This window comes from Paroedura picta, chromosome 1 (assembly GCF_049243985.1).
Source record: "Paroedura picta isolate Pp20150507F chromosome 1, Ppicta_v3.0, whole genome shotgun sequence".
NCBI classification, from domain to species: Eukaryota; Metazoa; Chordata; class Lepidosauria; order Squamata; family Gekkonidae; genus Paroedura; species Paroedura picta.
The window spans coordinates 98,190,023-98,203,175 of NC_135369.1; the positions used below are offsets into that span (position 1 = coordinate 98,190,023).

The 13,153-nt window shown below is 43.3% G+C and overlaps 1 protein-coding gene across 4 annotated transcripts in view; it reads left to right on the plus strand.

Moving 5' to 3' along the window:
- Positions 1-177: 177 nt before the first annotated feature.
- Positions 178-13,153, plus strand: part of RGS17 (regulator of G protein signaling 17) — a 99,594-nt gene continuing 86,618 nt past the window's right edge. For 2 of the 4 annotated variants that reach the window (XM_077349282.1, XM_077349311.1), the window contains exon 1: positions 180-346. The gene's annotated coding sequence lies outside the window, so the exon portion shown is untranslated. Of the gene's footprint in view, positions 351-13,153 lie in introns of all 4 variants that reach the window. The other 2 variants (XM_077349322.1, XM_077349292.1) reach the window with 2 other exon arrangements.

Below are 13,153 nucleotides of genomic sequence, written 5' to 3' on the forward strand. Positions count from 1 at the left end.
GCCCGCCCAGCCTCCTCCTGGGAATCTCCCCGGGGAGGAGGGGGCAGAGGGAGGCGGGGGGGCGGTCGGAGTGAATCACGCTTGGGAGAAGCGAGGAAACTCCAGCTGCTCTACCCGGGCCAAGACAGCCGGCGAGGCGCATGCGCGCCCCGAGCCTCCGCTCTCCACCCTCCGCGCCTCCCTCCCGTGCCTTCCCCTCTCTCCCTCCCTCCCTCTCCCTCTCCCTCTCCCTGCCGGCTGGGTGCTGAAGTTGGGCGGATGGCAGCAAAGCAGCGCCGTTAGAGACCAGCTGCACCAGCCTTGTCCCCGGGATCGTTCAGTGCCAAGCACACCCATCCAGGCGGGGGTGGGTAAGCCGTTCCGTGTTTTCTCTCTCCCCCCCCCCCCCCCCCCGTTCCTTCAACCTCAGCCTTGGACAGTCGGTGGCACCAAAATGTCGGCTTTGGAGACCGATGCCTGGCAATATAGAGATCCCTATAGGAGGAGATGGGCGAGGGGAAGGGAGGAGAGCAGCGCGACTGCAGAGCCGCTCGCTCGGAAGAGGGCAGGGACTGCCTGGCCGCTGCCCGCGCGCCGGAGGTGGCGACCGATCGATGGGCTGGTGGCCACTCACAGAGGTGCGCGGCTCGCCAGCGAGGGAGCCGGAGCGGGGCGGCGGGCGGGCGGGCGAGCCAGAGGGGGTTTCTTTCCAGTGATGCGGAAGCGGGGAGGGGGAGGCTGGGCGCGGGGTCTTCCCCGAGGAGGACCCGCCGCACGCACGGGCTCTCCCGGGCTGCTCCTCCGCGGCAAGGGGCTCCCGGGAGACGGAACGAGTCAGGAAAGCCGGATCTGGTCGGGGAGAGAGGACGGTCTCGTTGGAGCCGGGGCTGAGGAGGAGGCGGAGGCAGCGTATGAGAGGGACCAAGGCCAATTGGCAGGTGGGCAAAAAGGGGGTTCATGCCCTCTGCTTCCCCACTGGGTTTATGCCCAGAAGGAAAGCTGGACTGTCCACCCCCCCCCGCAGCCCCCCAACATTGCATCCTATATAGAATGAATGTCTTCCCTCCTCCTTCTTCCTTTCCCCTCCAAATCACTGTTTTCTTCTCGACTCCTTCAAGAAATTGGTTTAAAAACACGCACACACCTCTTAATAGAATCATGTTGTGGATTTCAGAGGAAAATGTGGGGAATGGAATTAATAGTAGCTGCTTTGGTGTGAAGGGAACACTATATGTGTGTGTTTTTTTTTGGGGGGGGGGCTTACAGACCTTGTAATTCTGGGGGATGACCAAGAATGTATTGTTTTTCCATTCTGGCCAAATCTTCTCGTATTCTGCAGTATCAGCAAGGTGCTTGGGCTTGGTTGGATTCTTCTTTCTGTGAAAATGTCAGAGAGCTTAAGGTTGGAGACCAGGCAGGCAAAAGCCCACATTCTCACATACAGATTGTAAATGAGGGGAGGGTGGGAAAGCATAGCTAAAAGGTAGGTCGCAGGACCCCAAGCATCCTGCCTGGGCGAAGAAGAGAGTAGAGCTCTCTCGGCAGTTGTAAAGTCAAAATCTGCCTCTGTCTTTCAGAGACTGAAATTTTAGGCTTTGGATGGAAGTGCCTGCCAGAATTGCTGACTCTACCTAATTGGGGGCTGCCTATACAGAGGGGAGCACATAGCAAATTTTAATGGGAGGGTTGTTCCTTGCAGAGCTGCCTTTTTCCAGCTTTCTCTTCAGGGATTGTGAGATCTGCTGGATCCTTCTTCTTTTCTACCTACACATGTGTCTACTCTTATGATTCCTTCTCCTGGCCTGTAAGGCGCTTTGAACTATAAGGGTGTCTCAATCACGACTGCTACTTTAAAGCAAACTATTTCAAATTGAAATTTAATCATGTGACAGGTATTTTTTAAAAAATACATGTAACTGTGATTTAAAGAATTGCAAAATGAAAGTTTCTTAAATTTACATAAGGACAATATTTTAAATTAAAGAGCCGAAACCCTCCTGCATTTATTTTAGTTTTGAAAAACAAACAAAAAATGCATATTGCCACATGTCAGCCATGCCATGTACATTAAGATGGAGAATATCAGAATATTGTTGTGGGTTTATTTTATAGCACTGACTGTTGCTTGTGACCTGCACTGCTTCTTATTAGTTTTCTGCTAGTGGGGTAGACTGCATCTTCCTTCCTCTCCTATGGTCACTTTAAGCAAAGAATCCAGTTAGAACTTAAACCTGCCTGGATGTAGAGGCATATGACTCTTAGTTCTAATCCTTGGCTCACGGACATGGGCAGGCAGTGATATTTGTAGTGATTAAAATATGTGTCTCCTATGTTTAGAGGCACTCTTGTATTTCGTGTTTCATAGACAAATCCTGGGATTACAAATAGGTTCTGATGAGGCCAGTCTTAAATTAAATGTGGCCCCTTCACTCAGAATGCCTTCACTCAGACAAACTGATTCCCTGTCTTTTGGTAGCCTTGGGATCTTCTTGAGTTCATCCTGTCATCTCAGGTCTGTCACACTTAAATGTGTGGACTGCCTTCCCTGAGTTGTCTTGGAAACTTTGTTGAAAACGTTATTTGGACAGTCAAGGTAAGCCCAATCCTGTCAGCTCTCGGAAGCTAAGCAGAGTCAGCCCCAAGGAAGGGTGACCCCCAAGGAATATCAGGGCCATGATGCAGGTGCAGGCCATGGCAAACCACTCCTGAATATCTCTTGCCTGGCTGCCAGACAATCTTAGGATTTCCTGGCTACATAACACAAATGCCATATGATAGGTAAAGAAATAACTTCGTTGAAAGGCAGTGTATAAATGAGGTAAATGAATATAAATTGGCCAGCATGGTGCAGGAGGTGACAGGGTGGTAAATGGGAATTCTCACATGCATGTATGAACATAAATAGTCTTCTGTTGTGTTATGTATTATAATGTGTAAATGGCGCTAACATGGAATATACAGTGGCAGATAAACTGTGTGCATTATCATCAGTTTTACATTTCTGACTCGCTTAATCACCAATCAATTTACCATATACTAGGTGGCAAACAACCATAACACAGATAATATTAGGACCTGCTTCCCTTTAACAAGGAACAAATAACTGTATAGCAGTTGGACAGTCGGTATAACTCTATAGCAATCAGGACAATCTGATCCTGATTTCAAAGGTACCGATTCATACATTTTAGATACAATTGGCTCTAATTTTTCACACAGGACATTTTGATGGGCTCACTCCTCCCCATCACTGTCAAAGTAGTTCAGTAGTGGAATCAGCTGCCTAAGGAGGTGGTGAGTTCCCCCTCACAGGCAGTCTTCAAGCAGCAACTGGACAGATACTTATGGATGCTTTAGGCCAGTGGTCCCCAACCTTTTTATCACCGGGGACCACTCAACACTTGACAGTTTTACTGATGCCCGGTGGGGGGGGTAGTTTACTCCTCTACTCTCACCCACTGACCTAACGCTCTCTGATCGCTATGGTAATGTTTAAACATCCCTTCAAAATAAGATACAGACACGTCACAACAATAAACATAAGGAACATTTTATTTTCATGGAAATTTTAACTCATGACAATGATAAATCAATGGGAACCCTGAGCTTGTTTCTCTGCAACGAGATAGTCCCATCTGGGAGTGATGGGAGACAATGACACCCAAAGTGTGTTGTAAAGTGCTGGGGGGGGGGTGAAGTAAAGGGCCGGGGGGGGGTAGGTGTCCTTCACGGCCCACCTCCAATTAGTCAACAGACCACATGTGGTCCGCAGCCCACAGGTTGGGGATTGCTACTTTAGGCTAATCCTGCACTGACCAGGGGGTTGGACTAGATGGCATGTATGGCCCCTTCCAACTCTATGGTCAGAGTCAGAGTGCCTTTACTGGCATAAAACCAACTCTGTAGTTCTATCTTGAAAATCTGAAGTATCCAGTTGACAGGATCTGCACCATGCTCCTGCTGAACACAGGCAGTAGCTAGGTCACCCATCACTCTTCCCTAGCTGACAGAAAGCTATGGTTGAGCATCATCCCCAGCTATGCTGTGTCCTGGCTGCTGGCTGAGTGTTTAGACTAAGAAGGATGTAAAACATTTATAGACTCCCTTACTGCTACTCTTCTTTTATGTACTTGCCTTGGGACCATTCTAGATGGCTCCTTCCAGTCATTGCTGGATTTGGATAAAAGAGCTAAGGGATGTATCAGCAGAAGGGTGAAATGTTTTCCCTCAAACCAGCTATTGGGACTTTCTGCTCATTGATAACGGGGTAAGAAAGACATGGAGAGAAGCAAGCTGTGTGTCTGAAGCAACAGGGAAGAGAAATGGAGTTGTTGCAAATCTAATGATCATTCCAGGAACAGTCTCCCCATTGCAGGGAAGCTTCTATTCTCTTATTTCAGCTTACTGAATGAGATGCCTGCCTTCCAGAAAACCCTATTTTTTGAAGCAGTTCAGCATTCTGAGAGGTTTAAACACAGACTGAGTGTAGAGATGCAACATTTTCAGAAAAGTTTAAGCAACAACTGGGGCAGGCAAAAACAGCTCAATTTGCGAGCACCTTGTTTTAAAGCCAACCATTAGCATAAAATGTCTTTTTGGGCTCCAGTTATCATGTTTGAGGTCTCAGAAATCCACCCAGACAGAAATAAACTGCAAAAGAACATGAATCCCAAAAGGTGTGTGTGTGTGGGGGGGGGGATGCTATATCGTTCTGACATTTCTCCATAGCAACGGGGCAGTGTTGATTTCTATTAAAAATTCATCTATGTTGTGGCATTACTGCATAGCAAATCAGAAGTGCTTCTTTTTAAAATTAATTTTGGGGCTGGGTAGGGGGAGAAAGTTTCAGTTCAGGAGAGAACTACAGTGCTGTGATTGGTGGCTTGCTGTGATTGACAAGCCAACGAGCAGAGGAGAAGTTTGTATTGCTTTCACTTGCAGCCTCCTCAAGAGGCAAAAAGCCGTGATGGGGCAGAGGGAAAAAAAGATAGAAAGGTGTCTACTCATGAGGAGGGCTGCAAACCGAGATTTACCATCCCGCATTTGTAAGCAGGAAGCCACTCACGTTTTAAGTTCCCTCCATGTGGAAATGTTCTTCATTTTCTATCAAACTTATTTTACTACTTAATAGCTTAAATGCATTTATAAATTAGTTGGCATATTTATGGAACTTCAAAGTATTACTGGATCTGTTCTCTATAAGAAAAATTGCAAACATATTTCAGGGAGAGGTGGAAACTGCTGCAATTTTATGACACTTTAGCACCTGGAACTTAATTTCTGCCATTTGAGAAATAGGAAAAAATTAAAGTTGAGAAACATCCTCCTACAATTACAATATGTGAGACTACTTGCATATTTTTTATTATTGAAAACACCACTTAACTCTTTGATTAAATATTATCAAGGATGATCATTATTTAATGCTGCAGATTGTCCTATGTAAAAATGTTCATGCCATATATTTTGTGTAAAAATGTATATTTAAAACAATTTCATTCATTCCTAAAGGAAAATACTTTCCTAAGATTTTTTTTAGTGATCTCCAAAATTTCCCATTTTCCACAGGAAAAACTGAAAAGTCTCAGACTTTTTCATGCTATACAATTGGAATGAATGACATACTTATTTCAAAAGAGAAACTAGTTCAACATTTTTTTTTATTTTAAGGGGGGGAACTGTTTTCCTGAATTGTTCTTAATTCCCCCCCAATAAAAGCCCTCATTAAGTGAGATTCTGTTGAAGAATTTCCTTTGACACTGATAATACTGAGTAGTTGAATGTTCAGCCATAAAAATTACATTCAGGAGTCAAACCATTTCCACACAGGAGCAAGCCCCCCCACACCCTAAGTGGACATTCTTAACGATACAAACATTGTTAAATTTTCTACACAGAATTCCAGCTATCTAGCAGTTAATTTGATGCATGTGTCCACTTACCCCATGTATTGAGAACCCGCAGAAATAGCAATCTCTGTCCTCTGAGTCTCTCTATCTTCACCCAACAGCAGGCCTATTACTTCATTCACCTTATGTTTGCTCCTCACATATCTGAAGAAACTTTTCTTGTTATAGTTGGCTTCCCTGGCCAGTCTCAGCTCATTCCTGGCTTTGGCCTCTCTGATGACTGACCTACAGTACCGTGTAACCTGCAGATAACTCTTTTTTAGAGGTCTGCCCCCTCCATTTCTTGAACATTTCCTTTTTCTTCCTTAGCTCCTCCTGAAGCTCTCTGCTCATGCAAATGGACTTCTTGGATCCCCTATCATTTCAGTCTTGCTGGAATAGTCATGGCTTGAGCATGTAGTAGCTCTTGTTTAAGGAGAGTCCATCCCTCACTTGTGCCTTTCCCATCCAGCATTCTTGTCCATGGGATGATTCTCATCATGTCTCTAAGTCTGCCCTACAAAAGTCTAACATACGCATCTTACAAAGTTCCTTAGTTCCCCATCCCAAAAGGAATTCTAAGAGGGCATGGTCAGCCTTCCCATGGTCCTCACCTCCTTTACCCCATCTACCAGCTCATGCCTGTTGGTCAGTATTAAGTCAAGTATGGCCAAGCCTCTCGTACGTTCTTCCACCATCTGACAAATTAAATTATTGGCCAGGCAAGTCAAAAAGTTGCACAACTTTGGACACTTAACAGAGTTTGTTTTCCAGCACACATCAGGGAAATTAAAGTCACCCATAATTACAAGGTTCTGTTGCTCAGATAATCTATCAAGCTGCTCAAGGAGGGCAGCATCCATGTCCTTACCCTGATCAGGCAGTCTGTAGCAGATGCCAACCACTGAACTCTTTGTTTTTCCCTCCTTTATATTCACCCAGCTATTTTCCATTGCAGTGTCACTCTCCTCCTCTAGTATTGCTTAACTGGCAGTCTATCTCCTCACATACAGTGCCACACTACCTCCTCTTTGACCTGTTCTGTTTTTTTTTAACAACTCATATTCTTCGGCTACTGTGTTCCAGTCATGGGAATCATTCCACCAAGTCTCTGTAATGCATGAGAATCTCAAACTTTTTATTGCCCATGCTTTGGACATTGGTATATGGGCACCTGAAGCATCTTACCCTATGTTTAACCTGTCATTTCCAGGTGAGCCACTGCTATTTGCTCTCATACTTCAGATTGTAACATGCAATTTTCTAGTGAGGAACTGTGGATTCAGTTGTTGTTTTTTTCTCATGATATGTGTCTGTCCCTTCTATTGCCCCACTGCCTCCTTCCCAGTTTTCTTCTGGTAGTCCGCTATCTTTTCTATCCATCCAAATATTTCCTTTAACTTCAAAATCCATAATCACTCATTTTTAAAATCCCAATAATGTTTAAAGTCACAAAGAAACAGTAATAAATCAATGCAAAAGGTAGACCATGTGACTTTGACGGCTTAACCGAGTTTTAATGCACTGCTATTTTTAAAAAATTCTCTTTAATTAGAGGAGGAGAGGGTGGTGGTAGGCAGGTCATGTGGCTGAAGAAGCATCAGGAGGGCACAAAATGGAGGGTGGATGTGATGCAGAGGAAGTAAATATTCCATTGTGGTTCACTGATACAGTTGAGTTACTGTGCATGTACCAACAAACAAAAATATTAAACAAGGGGAGAGTGCAATACATGATAGGATACTGATTCCTTTCACACCAAATGTGGAGATCATACAACAGTACCAAGCTGGAAAGGTTGGAGTACAAAGTCCTAATGTGGAATTACTAGCACAGACTTGCAGAATCACATGGAAATTCAAAACAGGCTAAAAAAATATAAGTCTCCAATGCAAAAATGGTTTCAGAGCAAATAAATATTCATACTTATAGTAACTTTGACATCATATTCTTTTAAAAATGAGAAAAAGAGGGTAAGATTTGGTGGCCATGGAGCTTTGTGGAAGGGATACTCTACAGTAGTTACCACCTGGGTTTCAGACTGGCTCCCCATTATACCCAGTTAAATTAAACCCCTGCTGCAGATTATATTGTTATGGTCCAGCCAGAAACTGCCATTCTGCGTTCATGACACAGATCAGGACATCCCTCCAGGGATTTAAGGTTGCCAGCTCTGGCTTGGGAAATCTTTAAAAAAGATTTTTTTTTGGGGGGGGGGGAATCCAAAGAAATCAGAATGTGGAGGCAGCGCAACAGGCATATGATTCCATAGAGTAGGCATATGATTCCTTTAAAGGTGCCATTCCTCCAAGAATACTGATTTTCTTGCCTAGAAGCACTTGCAAGGAGATCTCCAGCTACCATCTGGAGGTGGAAAACCCTATGCAGGGATGGTTTCACGGGATCTGTTCCATGTCATCCAGGCCACATAAGGCCCTGAAAGAAGAACTGCATACATAGGATTTGCAAGAGCAAAAATAGAGGACCGTAGAATAGGCCTGAGTGCTATCGGTGGAATTGTATCTCATGAGGAGGGGAGAGGCTATGGCTCACTGGAAAAGCGTCTGTTTTGCACGCAGACAGCACTCTCTGGTTGAATTGCTGGCATCTTCAGTTTAAAAGGACCAGGCAGCAGGTGACATGAAATAGGCAGTAGTAACATTGATGGACTGATGGTCCAAAGTTAGTTGGAGGTAGCTTTCCTGTGTGTGCAGAAAGGTAGGATTCACCAATAGCCACAGAATTCAGCATCTGGAAAGTTTCAGCATTTATTTTAAGAGCTTTTCTTCCCTTAAGGATTTGCAGGGGGTCCTGGGATCTTAGAAGATAGCAGGGAGGGGACGGGGTTTCAGTGATCTTTGTAGCATTTACATTTCTCCATAATTTGCAGAAACAGAATTAATTAAGTTATACAAGTAAGAAAATATGCAAATATGCATAATTTATACAGATTGCAGAATCCATCTTTGTTAGCACAAAATCTGGATTTGCTTGATGCAGAATTCTAATCCCTCCCCTTTCAAATATACGGTCAATGCTGCCTTAATTAAATCTCTTATATTCAGGAGAGTCCACTCTCCAAAGCAGCCATTTTCACAAAAAATACTGAACATTTATAAATCTGGGAGATTACCATGTCTACTTGGAAGCTGGCAAACTTAGTGGGAAAACATGGTGGTTAGTAAAGCTCAGTTTTCAGCCATGTCCTTAATTGTTTTAATCTATCATCTCTCTAAGTGGTTTGCACCATGAATGCAACAATCCTGGACCAGCGGGACATGGCAACCCTATTTGCAAGTAGGCCAGAGATAGGGGCAAAGGCCCCAAAGTCCCTAAAGAAAATACCGCATGATTATATTGCTTTTAAGTGGGATGTGGCTAGGGATGCCAGGCCTCTGCTAGGGTTGCCAAATCCCCCCATCAATCAGGAGAGACTGGGGGGGGGTTGGACTTCCCAGCAGAAGGCCTTACCTCGCTCTGGCCAGGTAAATAAGAGACCTGTGAAAACTTCTTACTAAGATATGAATGTCAACCCATTAGAGACAAAATATTTTTTTTCCTTTTGCTGCATTTTGGATTGTGAAGTACATCATGGTTAGTGGCAGGAATACAAATCAAGTCTGCAAAATTTAGGCATCAGGAAGATATTTGTAGCAGCTAGATAAAACCTGCTTTTCTGATTTTTGTAGCTGTGTAAAAGTAATCACCATGTTTTAATGGAACCGATTACTTGGATTATTGCACTATGGCCTCATGAAGTGTTTGGTTTGAAGAGACATAAATAGTGGCTGGAGATCTCCTGGAATTATAACTGGTTTCAAGATTACAGAGATCAGTTCCCATGGAGAAGAAGGGTGCTTTGGGAAGGGTGGTTCCATGAGGTCCCTTTCCTCCCCAAACCATTCCCACTGCAGACCACACCCAAATCTCCATGTATGGCCCAACCCAGAGCTGGCAGCCCTAGACCTGGGCAAGGAAGACTCTGAGGAAGGGAGGGAGCTCAGCAGTAGCATGATGCCATAGACTCTACCCTCCCTGGCTGCCTTTTTGCTCTAGGGGAACTGATCTCTGTTGTCTGGAGGTCAGCTGTAATTCCAAGGGAATTTTGAGTTTTGGTAGCCCTAAGTACTAGTCATTAATTCATAAGGCCATAAAAGATGCTGGGCAGAAAGTACTTTATGCAAATCACTGTATTTGAGCTCAGCTGATGTCAGTAACTTAATCTAAACAGTAAAAATACATCAGTAAATCTTATGTGCCTTCTGCCTCCCACCAGTCTTAATGCCCCATAAAGAATCTAAACCTGAAAGACAAATAAGAATTCAGAATAAATGTTTAAACCTGTCTTAAAAGGGAGAACTTACATTTGAAGTTTGATGGGGCCTTCCTTTAATATCTCTGATATGGTACTAAACTTTTAGAGAGGTAGCACATCAGTACCTTTTTGCTTTCTTCTTAATTGGACATGCCTTATAAAAAAGAAAAAAGAAAATGAAGGTTTGTCAACAGCATCTTTCATACAAGTAAACAGATGGTGCAGAGGCTAGTTAATCAGGGTTGCCAGCCTCCTTGGTGGGGGCAAGTGATTCTCCTGTTTCCTGTCATTGCTCAGAACACCAGTAGGAAATTCTTTTCCTTTTTTTAAAATGTCATGCCAACGGTATGATAATCACTTCTGAGTGACACACCTCTCTAGGAGTTACTGGAAACATTATGTTTTAACCACAGAGTTTCCAGCATTCCCCAGAGAGGCAAGATATCAGTACTGGGTTTGCTCTAGAAGTGATGCCACGCTGTCATCGTCAGCTGCGCCCCCAACATCCTCCCTAGGCTTCCACTGATTCAAAAACAGTGCCTGTCTACTGTAAAGCTAATTGAAGGGGTTATGTGAAAGGTGTGTTTGTGTATGTGTGTATGAAGGAGAAGTATGCTAATGTAGACTCTTTCACTGGAGTAACTGTATTGCCAATAGCTTATTCAGGGTTTTCCCTTACATTTAAAAGTTTCAGGACACATATGTTCAATCACTGTGGTCCTCCCACGAGTGCTGAAATGACTGAAGAAAGGAATCCACACTAGCCATCCATACTTAAAGCTACAGGTGTCACGGCTGATTGGATATTGGCAACCATGGGAGGTAAATGACCGCTTAATCTAATAACAAATGTAAGCACTTTCTCTGTGATCCCAGATCACATACTGTTACTCATAGGGCTATATCCTTTCTTATAGATGGATGGGTCCAGTCATCCTAATATTCATGATTTAGGTAGCTACAGTGAAATACAATGATGTATTTTTCTCACCTTTTCAATATATGCTTTCAGGAGAAATTCAGCTTTAATCTGAATTAGTGACTGCATTGAAATAGATGGAGGGAAGGGAGAATTATTGTGGGTGAACTGTTATATAGTACTAAAGAAATGCTATGGCTGGAAATGGTTGCTCCATTCTGACAAAACAAAAAGAAAAATGGTAGGTGATAAGAAATACATTTATTTTACAAGGGAATTAGAACCTTCACTTGTTGCTGGAACTGTCCACAGCAAATTCTTTTACAGTAGTACAAAGAGTTTATTTGCTGTGGACAGTTCCAGCACCAGGTGAATGTTCTGATTCCCTCTGATGAAGCCTACATGGTGAAATGCATTGGGACTTTGTAAAATAAATCTATTTTTTATCACCTGGCATTTATTTTATTTTTGTTTCGTGACATACTGCTTGGTGCAGGCCACTTTTTTCCTTCTTGCTCCATCCATACCCAGCCAATTCCAGGGTTTCTCCTCATTTTGCTACATTCTGAGTTATATGTGATTGTGTTTCTTGATCCTTTGGATCATCTCTTTGCTTGATCCTGAGCTAGGCTGAAATAGCAACTACATTCAGGAAATTATAGAATAGCATCCCAGCTAAACAGGAACTCTTAGAATGATATCTTTGTTTCAGAAGACATGAAGAAGTTGCCAATTCTAGACATAGCCATGGATGCATGAATGTAGATTGTGCTGGCTTAAGGTATTGCCCCCCCCCCTTGCTTCAGGGACAAAGCAACTATGGATACTATAGCCACAGGGTATGTGCCTTGTCTCAAATGATAATGGGATACACATGTTTGAAATCGGTGCTTTTCTTAGGGTCTGTTTGGACAAAACAACATCAACTGTGATGAGATTTTGCCGGCAGTTTTTAAAGTCAAATAGTGTTCTCTGATGTGGGGCAAGGCAGGAGCAGGAGGAAAGGGAGAGGCACCTTTTCTTCTCCTATGTTTTTTTCCCCTCCCAGGGCTAATTATAGTATACAGGGCATGTGTTTGTGGTCTGACTGGCAAAACAGTGTGGAATGGTTAAGCCCTCCCCACCCCCATGCTACTGCTCTGATTCAATCTGGGGTCTTGCAAGGCTGTTATTTGCTTTCAACAACCACTAGAAAGACCCAAACATAGAACTTTTAGTGTGTGTTGGTAGACTGTCAGTGAAATATTTTCAGCAGCATCCAGTAAGCTGCATGAGTGAGTGAGGAGCAAATGAATCCATCTCTCCCCATGCTATTCCTGCTCTCAAACCATTTACCACACTGGCTCCTTCCATCTATTCCAGTAGCCCCTGTATTTATAAAAGAATATACTTGTGTTCCCAAGGCTCCATACTTCTGGGTTGTTGTTTTTTTCATGCCTGTTAAGCTCAAATGTGGATGCACAGGCCAAAGCAATATATATATATATATTTATTTTAGAAATGTCCTTAAAGGGGATGTCACTGTAAATAAAAAAGCCTCCCATGAAGCACAAAAGGTCACCTTGCCTACTGAGTGTTTATCCAGCATTTTTACATGTTCTCAATAATGTTCACAATCCTGTGAATTAGTATTCTTCCTGTATGGCAAATTGGACACAGAGACTGAGACACAGAGAGGCTTTCCTAAGACCAACCAAAAAGTTCATGATAATTAAGCACCACCACATAATCTCTGAACCACTGTGTTATACTAGCTCTTCATACCTTTAGTTCTGAGACGCAATCCTTATGATGTGACCTGTCAGCTCTCGCTTGTTTTGGATACTGGATACAGTGTTTCAAAGAAGCTGGCATAATTGCCTCACCCAGCACTTGTCTCTCCACAAGTCTAGTCTGGGAATCTGCACTTAAAAAAATAAATCTCATTTCAAAAGCTTCATGCTTCCCCCATGCCAAATTAATTATGTGTTCATTTTCCATTATTATATTCATTTTGTATCTATTCATTTCAATGAGAAACATATCTCTGGCTGTAACTTCTTTCCTTCCTTT